We start from the raw sequence: 13,459 nt of genomic DNA on the forward strand, positions 1-13,459 counted from the left end.
CAGAGGCAGAGGCAGGAGGCAGAGGAGGCAGAGGCAGAGGCAGGAGGCGACAGAGACAGAGACAGAGACAGAGACAGAGACAGAGGCAGGCATATCTCTATGAGTTCCATGCCAACCTGGTCTACACAGGATTATCTAGCAGGGCCTTGTATCAAGAAAAGAAAAGCAGAAATCATACAAGTTTTAAATCTTGCATTAGAAGGAAAGTTGGCTAGACCAAACTCTTCTCAGACACATATATTCTCATCATGAAGCCTATAAATATTATCTTCTTAAGGCTTGTCACTTGATCCCTTTTGGCAATTACCTTGTCTTTAATTGATTTGTAGATTACCTACTGAACATTGCTATGCTTAAAGAGTGCTGTGCTGTGGTTTGTTTATGGAGGGAAGCAAAATAGACCGGTTGAGATGAGAGGCTTAAGTCTATAAAGTATTCTTGGTTATCGAGACTTTTTTCTTTCTTTTTTGCATAATAGCATTGTTTAGAAGAGGATGAAAAATTAGCTGAACCTGATCCATGTTTTCATCCAAAGGAAAGATTTATGTCCTGTTGAACAATCACATTAATCTGATGATGTAAATGCATTCTCTAGTGATAGGGCAGTCACTTTGGAAGAGAGATAAACAGAAGACAAAGAAGCCTTCCTGTCATCTCCGGGTAGACCTGACACAAAGCTCTCATGCACTGTTTTCAGGAAAGGTTTCTGCTCTAATCTCAGCACTACGGGATAGAAATATCTAATTACTCATACTCAGAAAACAGCTTCATCTCATGTCTTACTTGTCCTTGGAAAATGATGAGCTATTTTCCCCCTATAACTTTGCTTCTTTGCTCCTTGATAAAACAGTTGAAATGCCTGACCACAGATGGCAGAGAGATTGTTTGCAAATTTGTTTGTGTCCTTTGGTTCCCCTTCTAAAGAGAAGAGGGGACCCTGTGCAAACGGTTGCATTATGTACTGATTTCTGACATGTGTGGGGAAAAGAAACAGGCAGTTTCTCTTCCCAAAGCAAATCTTTGTGGACTGACACACCATGGGCATCAGGGATGTGCACATTGCAGAAACACTGAGAAAGCAATTGGGGAAATGACTGTGTAGGAAAGGAGAGTTTCCAAAAGCTTAATGTTCATATTCAATCTGCTTTTACTTTTGGTACAGTATTTTGCCTACTGAGTTGTATGGACCTTCACTTTCTATGAGATTAGTCAGTATAAGATGTGACTGTGCTCCTGCTGACAAAAATGCTCACTCAGACAAACAGTGCAATACCCTAATCTCAATCATATAATATCTGCTCCTGAGGACAATCCCTGAGGACCTACTCAGGGCAGAAGATAATTCCTGCCTGATTTCTAACAGCATCAGTATGTGATGACTCTTTTGAACTCTACGTGGAGGCTGGGGTATGGCTCAGTGGGTAAAAAGCATAGTATGAGGACCCAAGTTTCAGTCTCTAGCCTAGTACTCACATACAAGTAAGGCAGAGTTTTGCTCACCTGTAGCTTAATGAAGACAAGTGATGGAGACATGGTGAATGGAGACAGGATTATCCCTGAAACTCACTGACCAGCCAGATTAGGTAAAACCAAGAGCTCCAGATTCAGTGAGAGGCCCTGTCTCAAAAACTAAAGTGAAAAAAAATTGAAGAAGACATACAATATTAACTTCTAGATGCACACACTCAACATAAAGTTTGCATGAATGTAATTGCATAACCACAACAAACTTTGAGGGTTTGGATCTTTTTTCTTGTCAGTTTTGTGTTCTCCAGTTTCTTCCATCTCACTTTGCATGGTTGTCAGCTCTTCTCACTGTGGTGGCACTCCGTGAAACAGCCAATAGCAATTTGCCTGTCCATCCTATTATTAATATCCAGTTTGAATCCACTGTGACTGGACCTGTAACAAATAATTAAGAACAAGTGTGCAGGTTTGTGGACATACACAGAAACAAAGCATTCTTGGGAGGGTAGAACTTCTTAGTTGTAGGTCTTATATTTTTTTCTTGACACTGCCAAATGGGATTTCAAAGTACTGCAACTTTATTTATAGCCCCCAAAGTAGCATTCTGGGTTTCTGCAACCTTGAAGATGTCTAGGCTATGTGGGTTTCCATTGCCAGTGTGAGCATTTTAATGACTGCAGCTGTTATGTTTTTCATTTATAGAGTTGAATGCTCTGATATTTGTCCAGGAATAGCATGGGCAACAGTGAACCACTTCTAGTTTATGTCTCTTCATCGTGAATGGTACATTATTAACTAAAAGTGACTATATTGAAATTAAAAAAAAAACTTGGTCAGATGTACAAAAGGGGAATTTTCCCTCTACTTGGCTCATATTCAATGTTTTCCTTGTTGTATTTCTGTTGCTATAATAATATACTCTGACAGAAAAGCAACCTAAGGGAGAAAGGGTTTATTTTGGCTTATAGCTCCAGTTTGTAGTCCATCAATGTAAGAGGTCAAGGCAGAGACTCAAGCATCTGGTTATGTCCCATCCAAGAACAAAGAGAAGACATCCCTGCATGTCTACTCATGCTCAGCATGCTCTCTGTACTTACCCACAATTCCCAGGATTCCATGCCCAGAGAATAGTGTCACTCACTGTAAGCAGGGATTTCTCATGTTAATCCATGCAATCATGACCATTCCCTCCACACATGCCTTCAGGTCAACCTAATCTAAACGATCTCTCGTGGAGACAGACGCTCTTCCCTAGTGACTCAATATTGTGTCAGGTTGACCAACACTAACCATAACCCTCAATTTAAACATATAATCATATTTTTACATTGGGTCAAGGTTCATTTGATATCCCAACAACACCCTTAATTATCAAGAGTAGTGAAAAAAAAGGTTCATTTTATTTTATAATTTTTATCTCTGACTTTCAGTTCTAGCTGCAATATCCTATCACCATGTTAAATCAGAATTTTACTTACATCTCAGAAAAGTTGCTTTAGACCTTATCTAAACCACCCCAACCTATTTTTACAGCACCAGCAAATATAGGGTTAATGTGCCATGGTGCCATAAATGTGTGTTACTTTTTCACGTATTTATCCATGTATGCAAAGAGCCTTTTCTTTTCTTTCTTTTTTTAATATATATTTTTGTATTATTATTCTTTAATCTTTTTTTACAGTCTAGTTATTATTTCCCCTTCCTGGTCTGCCCTCTGACTGCTGTTCCTCATTTCATACCTCCCCACCCTCTCCTGACCCCCTTCATTCCCACCCCACTAGACCTCCCCACTCCCCAGGACCTCAAGTCTCTGGAGGGTTAGGTGCACCTTCGTTCACTGAGGCCAGACCCGGCAGTCCTCTGCTGTGTATGTGTTGGGGGCCTCCTATCAGCTGGTGTATACTGCCTGGTTGGTGGCACAAAGAGCCTGTTCTTTCACCTTCTTTCCCCTTTCTTTTTTGTTTGTAATTACTATTTTCCAGTGTCAAGGTTCTGTTGATACCTCACTCTCCTTTCTCTGTCATCTCCTCGACAGTTCATCACAGCCCTACCAAGGATCACAACCTGGCTTCTGCTATATGCATCAAGTCAAGCATGCTGACCCAGGCTCAGCTTGTAGCATATCAAATGTGATCATGAATTTCTAAGCGATGTCTCAGAATGTCTAAATGGAGCATGGATTGTTACTCCGAGTCCTATTTCTTGAAACTTTCAAAGTCTGCTCCCACTTCTAGTAGTAGCTAAGTGTGGTGATGTGCACCTATAATTCCATCTCCTAGTGGGTAGAGACAATGGAGTAGAGGATGGAGACTCTAAGACAACTATAGGCTACATAAAAGGACCTGATCCCAACAGTATCAAATGGAGCTTTGTGGCTCTCTGGTTCATGGTATATTGAGGAATAAGTAGGATTATCAAGGGAGTATATTCTAGAGGCTTGATCTCACAAAGCAATATATATTGCCATTAGCATATTGATTATTCAAAACATTTTTAAAAGTATACAATTCTTATAGGAAGAACAAATAAAAAAGTAGTTTGTAATTTACTAAATTCATAATTTCTACCTTGGGAGGAGGTCTGCGAGGTGCCATTGCACTTAGCTTGTTCTTTCAGATTGTTCACAAGTAAGACTTTTCCTAAAATGGTGCTCTTCATAATCAACATTCTTTGATGTCTAATTTTCTGGATTCATTTCAAAGTCCTGTTAATTCTTTCTGATCACTCAGGTTCTTTTTTGTATTTTCCAAATGGTAGTTTCAGCAGCTAATGAATTTCTCAGTGACAAAGGTGATGTGGCAAATTAAAATCCACAGAACTGATTCCATTTATTTGTCCTATTGTTTCTTTACTGTGAGGCAGTCTCACTGTCTAGTCTCCCTGCCTCAGACTCCTAAGGGCTGAACTTAGAGGACTGGCCTGTGCCAGCTGTGTCACAGGACTTAATGTCTGAGCCACGTTCTAGCCACTAAATTGTTGAGCAAAATCACTAAAGAAAAGCAGAATTCTCTCATTCTCATCTCCAACACCCTGTTGTCATAGCTGGGGCAGGGGTAACAAGATTCAAAACATCTCAATTTGAAAGGGGAGAAACCAAGATGGGGATCATTCTCTAAGCAGACACCTACCCTCTGTATTCATTCGCTGTGGCCCCTTGACACAATGTGCTTTAACCTCCATGGGAAACTTAATCAGAGACTGTAGTGAGTGATGTGACCAACAGCCAATCAAAACATTAGAAAACAGAATAAACAAAAAGACAAAGTATGGCCATGAGGGCTGTAGGTCTACTTTAGGAAGACTCTCCCTTTCTTCCTTTTAAATCATTTAACATACAGGATTGGATATCTAGAAGAGGAGCTGTGGGGAACTACATACTATGGGGAATGAGACAAGCAGATGCTGAATCCCATGGCTTAGGCCTGGGTTTATCAAATATGAACATGGATCTCCTGGAGAGGTTGTTAAATTGCTTAATTTGACTAAGTAAATCTGGATGGAGGCCTGAGAGTCGGCATGTCCTGCAAGCTCTAAGATGATTCTTAGGCCCTGTCCTTGGTCAGGGTTTAGGATACAGAGGTTAGAATAAAATTTTCAAGTGCAGGACACTTTGCAAATGAGGTACAAGAAACTGGTTGTGTGTGACATGTTAAAATTAATTGACACTTTATTCGTGGAGGCCAAAAATAATACTAATTCTTACTAGTATCGAAAAAAACATAATGTGATGTGCTTGGAAAATGTTTAGCCACTAAACTCAATCATTTATATAAATGCCTGAAGAGCTACATATTTGAAATGTCTCCCTCTGTTTCTGTATACAGAAACTATCATAAGGAGTTGATATGGAGAGGGTACTGAGAAAAAAAAGACTCATATTAAATGCACAGAAAAGTGGGGGAATGTGAGCTCTCTTCTTTACAATATCCACAATGAGGCCTGAAGAGTATCTATCTGCTTTCATACAAAGTGTCTAGCCAAAAGAACTATGATTTTCTGTGAATGGTATAAGCCACTGGAGAGCCCAGTGATGGCTAAAGAAAGAGTTTTAAAAGACTGAGCCTGAGTTCTAATCCTTGTAGCAGATGTACAGTCATACCTAGAGAAGAATTTGTTATCCTGCTGATTGTCACCCTGTGCCACTTGAGATATCCAGGAGTTTGTGCTAAAAATGGGATCACTTAGTGGATGCAGGCCCCCTTAAACATATTCTCTCCCTCATCACTGTGTCAGTGAGCTGGGAAGAGCTTGGCCCTATTTATCTTTTTGCTCTCCCTGGTTTATAATGACTACTATAGAACTGATCATATCCACTCATAGTAAGGTAGACAGAAAGTTCTTAACTATTGGACCACCGAAAATCTTTCCAGCCTGCTGTTCTGTGCATTACATGAAGACAGCATATGGTTTGGATACGCAAATCCAATCTGAGAGTTCATCCATGTACTGCTCTGTAATTGACCATGCAAATTGCAATTTCCTACTTTTAATATAAACTTTCCTCATTGCATATGTGAAATACCTGCACACATTTCCTTAGCTCCCGTCATCTGGTTATTGTAACAGTCAGCTTTTAGTGGAAAACCTGCAGTTAGCTGAAACAGATGTCTGCTCTGTAACAAGGTATTTAATTTCTCAGAACCTTAGTCTGCTCATTGGAAATTCACATATACTATACAATTATTCCCTTCTTCCAGAAACAGCATCATAGAAAAAAATAAGACAACTTGATGTATGCCTAAATATTTTATCATAAACCAAGCATGTATTCATGAAGTCAATGCATGCCCAGGAAAGAACAAAGGATAGCTCAATGTTAATATCTCTCTGAACTTATACATAATTCAAATATTCATGAACTTAGACAGGATTCAAGTATCCATGCATCAGGTACATATTGAGTTTATATGTTATTATATTGATGAAACCAAAGCGCATGTTGTATAGTATGACTTGTATTACTTAAATTAGGGGTTAAAAATTTTCATGAGTGACTATGACACTAACATGATTTATTTTTAAAAAGCATTTGTTTTTGTCTGTTTAGTGTGTGTGAATGTACCTAGGCATGTATGTATGTGTATCACATGTGTGCCTGGTACTGGAAGAGACCAGAAGTATCTTATTCTCTGGAATTAGAATTACAAATGGCTGTGAGCTATCACATTAGTGCTGGGGAGCAAACCTGGGGTCTCTGTAACAGCAGCAAGTGCTCTTAACTGCTGAGCCTCATCTCCAGCTCCACTGACATTTTTCTTCTTAATGAATTCTAGGGAGCATAAGCAATGGAAGCAGGTTTGTGTGGTCTTGCTTTCGTGTAAGAGCTAACAATGAGAGTCATATAAGCATAGAGTAAGTGGTGATATCTAAGATCCAGGAAATGTTGGTCAGACACACTTCCAGTTATGTAAGAGAAATCAGTTTGTAAGATCTATTATGTTATAAAGTGTGGTGTCTATAGTGAATAATAAATATACTATGTCCTTGGAAATCACTGAGTGTATTTAAGAGTTCAATCTACAGAACAAACATGAGTTGATGCACACGTTAGCCAGATTGCATTAGTCACTTCACAATAGATACATGTGTTAAAACATTACATTATACCCTATGTACACATACATGTATATATTTTTCAAATATTTTAAATGAATTTTAAAATAAAGAAGGGTGTGAAAATGAAGTCTAGCTCTTTCCTTATGTCATACTTTTTAGGATTCCAAGAAAGATATAAATTTGAGATTAAATTAGATACTTACTTGCCTCACTGACTCAACTGGTTAATGAACTCCCCCTCCCACACACACACTTTTCATCATTTAAACTGTAACACGACAAACCAAATATTTAGATACTTTTGCTCATTCTAAAGTTTCCTTTTATATACAAGAGGGGGAAAATTCCTAATAAAAGTTACACAGAGAAGCCTAGTCCATATTTGGTTATTGACAGTTTACAAGAGAAAGGTACTTCTCATCTCATAGAAGCTACTAGACCACAAAATATCAACATCACAGCAGAGTGAGTGCCCTGGAGGAATGGGCAGATAAGAGGAAGCCCCGTGCTGCAGACTCTGGTATTTGTCAGAGATAAGCAATGAGGCTGACCCTTCAGTTGGTTGCGCCTTAGTAGAAAATAAAAGGAAAGATCATTCTAAGTATAACTAATTCCTTTGCCTTTAAGATTTCCAGAGACCTTTGAAGCTATAAGAAATATAAGAACTTTAAGTGACTAATTCCAATTAGCTAGCAAAGAGATCTTTGAAGCTATAAGAAATATAAGAACTTTAAGTGACTAATTCCAATTAGCTAGCAAACTGTTACCAAAAAAAAAATGTAGGTTGAGAGGAATCTAAGTGGTTTTGTCTTCATGGTTGGTTGAGCTGTGACGTCTGTTTCAAGTCACAGATCTTCCAAGATTTTCGTGATAGTGTGCATCTGTAGTCTGAGGTACTGAAAGGGTTGAGTCATCACAGAATTCATGTATTCATAGCAAGCTTGGCAACATTGAGGAATTCCACCTCAAACAAAACAAACAACTCATAACATAAGGCTTCTAGGGAGTTTATTAAATGTCCTGAGTGTGCTTATTTTAGTCGCCTGTGTACCCAGACACTTAATATTGAGTATAATTTGAGATGATAGCTATATAGTCCATCCTTTAATATAGTCAGTTCAGGTTAGTTATCATTATATATATATATATATATATATATATATGTATACATATATATATTGAATATATATTCAAAAGAATAGTCTATAAATATATGTACATGTGTGGTGTGTATGTGGACATATATGTGTAGGTGTGCACACATGAATATGGAAGCCAAAAGTCTACACCAAGTATTTTATTCAATTTCTTGTCTTTGGAGATGAGGTCCCTCACTGAACCCAGTGTTCACTGGTTGATTTAACTAGCTACCCAAAAGTTTTAAGAGCTGCCTGTCACTGTCCCTGCCTGCCCCCCAGCACTGGGACTACAGTCATGCACAACTGTGCCCAGTTTTGTTCTTTGTTTTTTGTTTGTTTTGTTTTGCTTTTACATCAGTGCTGGGGATCTGAGCTCAGGACCCCAGGCTTGTGCAGCAGGCACTTTTACTGACTGAGCCCATCACCCCACTCCTTTAAATTTCATTCTATTAGACAGAGGTTAAATACTATAACATTTGCTTATTGAACAAGACTAATTTTCTACTTTTCTATAATAATTGTCATCTAAAAAGATGACAACTCTTTGGAGTTGATCAAAGTTATGCCATTTATACAAACGTATGCACCTGTTATATATATTTGGATAGTCTATATGGGTTGTATGTGTATATTTATATAATTATTCAGTAACTTCACTCAGAAAAAAATCCTATCTAGTGACATTTGCTGAGGTCTTTAAGTCCTAGATGGGTGCTTTGTGTATAATCATAATTCAATATTCTTTACAGAAATTATTATTGTATATGAAATCACCATTATTAGCTTTTCTACTTAAAAAAATGATGATAACTCTGGCCATTGTTGTTTAGGTTATTCTGAGGCACTCAAATAGTTCTTGACAGGTAGCAAAATTTTGATCCCACTGACCCAGAACTCCTGTGTAGTTTTAAGATACCTAGCTGTTGGATGTACCTCCAGATTTCCCAGTGTCCACATTGCAAATTGTTCCCTATGCCGTGAGTTTAAGGTAATACACACATTGTATCTGTATAGAAAGATGGATTGGATGAAAGCTGGATGCTCATCTGGACTGTGTTCTCTAGTAAAATAACCACTGTCTGCTATGCTCAAAAATGAGGTATGCTCTAAGTAAAGATTTAAAATATTTTTACAGACTGAGTGCCTCTCTCTCTTTCTCTCTCTCTTTCTCTTTTCTTTTTCTTCATTTCTTTCTTTCTTTATTTATTTCTTCCTTCCTTCCCCCTCCTCCTCCTCCTCCTTCTTCTTCTTCATGCAACATCTGATCTTCTATAAATACTTTTTGGAAATTCTAGAATAGCTGAAACACACACACACACATGCACACACATTTTTAGACAAGTTTTCAGTCTTTAACCCCGACTGAACCAGTTCCTGGAATGTACTTTGTACCAAGCTATGTACAAGCTTGTGATCTTTCTGCATCTGCTTCCCAAGGGCTTGAATTACAAGCACATGCCTGGCTTTATGCATCTGTTGCTGCTGTTGTTGTTGTTAAGAGACAATATTTCTGTATAGTCCAGGCTGGTCTAGAACTCACTATGTAGAGCTGAGTAGCCTCAGGCTCTTGATATTCTTACTCTGGCCTCCTGAGTGATAGGATTATCTTACCTTGTAAGTGTGCACTATACTCAAGTCTGTTACCTTCTATAATTTCATCTTGTTGATTAGAGGAAATGGCTATGAAAATAGAACATATTTAGAGAAATATGCAATTTGCTTGTAAGGTAGCTTGCTTTTCACTGAATTGGAGCAATTAAACTTAGGATTTAAAAAGATACCAGGAGGCATGTATTAAGTATACTCGTACCCATAGCGAATGGCCAGAGTGACTCACTGAAACCAATTTTGATGCTGATCATTACCTACAACTCTGTTTACAATGGACAAGGAGCAGGGCTTGTCTTGTAGCTGGGGCTACAGATCTCAGTAAAGAGTTAAGATTTGGAGAGACAATGGCAAGATAGAGCTGTCGTCACCATTAGATATCAAAACAGGAGGTTCATACTAATTCCATAATGTACAAATGTCTCATAAAATATTTACTTTGTTTAGATTATTTATCATTTTTGTGTGTGTGTTTTATATAAGTTGTGCTAAACAAGCCAACCTGGAAGAAAACTAGAGGCTTTCACTAAAAATTGCAAGAGTTAGGTATTTGGCTCTTAGGTTGGAATCTACACCTCTCAGGATTCACCTACCCTCTGCCTGTTTCCTGGGGACAAGAAACTACCAGCCCACCCCTCCGCACCCCAACACACAACTTGTATGTAGCCCCCTGATATCTGTCCTAGTGAGGCCCTAGTCACATCTGCCATATTTCAATATACAGTCCTCTGCTTTCCTCAGAGAAAAGAACCGTGTAGGTGCCTGAGCTCAGGGATAAGGAGCTTCAGGAGCTACTGCCATGCAATCTGTCAGCACGGCTACACAGACACCTTTCAGACAGACAGCTTCTTCAGATGTGACTCCTAAAGAAATCCTAAGACAGACGAACTGTAGCATGATGTCACCACTGATCCTTTGTGTTCACCATGCAAAATTGTGTTTGCTGAATTTTTTTTTTTTCATCAAGAAAGCCATAGACCATTGCACACACAAAAGGCCTTTTGCCTTGGTAACATTACTGTTGGCCAGCACTGGGAGCCTGGGTGCCTGTTGGTCATTGATTTCTTAATACCCACAGCTCTGGATTCAACATTTTCTCTACAAAGCAAGACTGTTCCCTTAATCAGTTTAAAAGTTGTCTGTGCTGAACAAATTGAAAATGTTTCTGTTGGGGGATAATATAATGAGGCAACATTTTGGGGGTATGGCAAGGATTAATATAGCCTCAAGGCCTTCCTGGGAAGCTGTTTTCAACATTTCCATGGAAACACACATGAAAAGCAGTGGTTTTCACACTTATTTTTAACCTGTGAATATTCCAAGTCCTAACTCTGTAATATCTCTTCCTAGTACCAAAGAAACAATGTTTACAATTGTGCATTTTAAAAGGATTTACTTTACATTTTAAATTATGTGTATTGTGTTGCATGTGAGTAGGTATGTGCACACATACATGTGCCTGAGGAAGCCAGAGGTCTCAGACCACTCAAGCTTGGGTTACAGGCTGTTATGAGCCCAGTGACATAATAGATTCTGGTTCTCCACAAAAAGAAGCACATGCTCTTAACTTCTACGCTGTCTGTCTAACTTGCATACAGTCACCCATCTTGAAAATGCCCTGAATAGCTTGATCGACTGTGGACAATGCTTACAAAGGAGCAAGGCTTCCCAAGCCATTCAGACTTTGGGCTTACATCCTTTGACCTTTTGATATTTCCTCACAATCCTCCAAGCCTCACTTTGAAGGACAAAAAAATAAAAGTATTAGGTTATACAATTATAGTATACAATGTAGTAGAACAAAATGGAATTCCTAATTGAGTTCCCTGACTGCTCGCCCAAAGGAGACAAAGTACTGTAGGAATTGTATGCAGGATGACTCATTGCTTATTAGCTGGGTTCTACCACCTACTTTGTACACTCTCTTCCTGACTCTGGCTCTGTGTCCTTATCTGTATACCGGAGTCATAGGCTGGTATGGGACCTAACTGTGAAGTGCTGCTGTAGAGTCTGGCAAGTGCTACTTACCCCATCAGTGGTAGAGGTGGCAGATATCACCATTAGACATGGTGATGTATGAAATGCCTTGCACTTCTGCTAATGTCTTTGTAAATGTGTTTTAAAAGTGTTTTGAATAAAAATCAAAAAGCACACAGGTAGCAATTCAAGGAGCATGTGAGCCTTATTTACCAACAAAGTAGCAGATTCTGTAAAATGACTGATTGAGGAACTTTGGTATTGGAATGCTTCCTCTCTGTCACGTGCACTCTTTTCTGTGCTCTGCATACATCTTTGCTCCTCAAACCCAAGGCCTTGTTTAGCTTCATTTTTTTTTAGCTTCATTTTTGTTTTCTATGTTTTCCTTAGTAGAATCTACTCATAGAAAATTGTAAAAAATTAAAGTATAAAAAAGGACATTGAAATGTGAGTCACTCATAGAATTCTTGTACAAGATCCTGGGTTTGATCCTCCAGTACAATGAAAAGCAGCATAAATAAGCAATTAGAAATTAATGCTTTCCCCCCCTTTAGGACATTTGCAATCTATTATGAGCTAAGCATTGAGCAAACGGACTAAATCTCTAGTGGCCTGTCTTATATTGAACAACCAAAACCATGGAACATCTTCCTGTATTGGGGGAGGCAGGGGGCGCTCATCAGGAAGAGTATAAAGCAATCATGGCCTATGAAAGCTGGTCTAAAACCATGGAGGAGAGGGGATAAGTATGAAAGGCTGAAAAGAAATGAAGAACCACACTGTGTCGTCTGATTAAGCCTGCACCAAGCCTGGCCTTGTGCCAGACATTTTTGGTAGTAACTTTCACAATCCTTAACAGTTCTGAGAAGTGACATTATTATCCCCATGGCTATTTTTTTTTCCACAGCTGTGAAAATAGAGGTCATGTGGACAAGCAACTGGCTGAGGGTAATATGGCTCAGAAGTAGCTAATGAGCTAAAGTTTGAACCCAGGGTTACCTGGGTTACCATCAGACTTTTGTCTATACCACCTCCAAACAACTAACAGTAGGGTGCTTTTTTTTTCCCAAAATATATGATAATATGATAAAAATAATTTTTAAAAAGCAGCTCTAAAATGGGTCTATAGAGTTTACTGATAGTCGGCCAGAGGACAGTTGAGGGTGTTTCTACAAAGGGTTCCCTCTGGGGATCACTTTTCCTGGCTGTCTGGCCCAGTGAAATTAGACCTTCCCTAATGGCTTGGAGCTGAATGTATCCTTTTGTCTGTGAAGGGCAACTTTCAGCTCTTTGACCAGTTTATTTGAAGCTTGTGGGTACCAATTCCAGGCAGCAAGCTACTACTTTCAGCCTTCAAGTTAGCTTTCTTGAGCATCACGGCAAAAAGCAATACAAGTGAACTGATGTTTCAGAGTTCCATGCTGGCTTTCCTTTCCTAGTCCTGTTACCTCCTGAACAAGTTTGTTCTCCTAGTAGAGTTCAGCAAGTTGATATTTTCTGTATTCTTGGCTTATGCCTGGGAATCATCTGGATATGTCATAGACATTTAGTCTAGACCATTTTCTCAAAATTACAAAGATAGGGGAAATTGCAAACTATAGTTATGCCAAAAGGCTTTTGAATGGCTTAGGATTATATTTCTGGAGCCCTTTGAACTATTTATATTGTTTATATGAATATTACCACTGAATACTAACTCACACGTTTTTTTT

The 13,459-nt window shown here is 38.8% G+C and overlaps 1 protein-coding gene and 1 long non-coding RNA gene across 9 annotated transcripts in view; one reads left to right on the plus strand and one right to left on the minus strand.

Annotated features, from left to right (window-relative positions):
* Pde4d (phosphodiesterase 4D) overlaps nucleotides 1–13,459 on the plus strand; it is a 1,511,116-nt gene that overhangs the window by 1,203,567 nt on the left and 294,090 nt on the right. The gene's annotated exons all lie outside the window — the stretch shown is intronic.
* The window catches only part of LOC116083186, a 30,868-nt gene continuing 19,149 nt past the window's right edge, over nucleotides 1,741–13,459 (minus strand). Inside the window, exon 4 of the long non-coding RNA XR_004115631.1 lies at nucleotides 1,741–1,902. This is a non-coding gene — a long non-coding RNA (uncharacterized LOC116083186). The remainder of the gene's footprint in view (nucleotides 1,903–13,459) is intronic.

Source organism: Mastomys coucha, unplaced genomic scaffold, assembly GCF_008632895.1.
Source record: "Mastomys coucha isolate ucsf_1 unplaced genomic scaffold, UCSF_Mcou_1 pScaffold8, whole genome shotgun sequence".
In the NCBI taxonomy this organism is placed as follows: domain Eukaryota; kingdom Metazoa; phylum Chordata; class Mammalia; order Rodentia; family Muridae; genus Mastomys; species Mastomys coucha.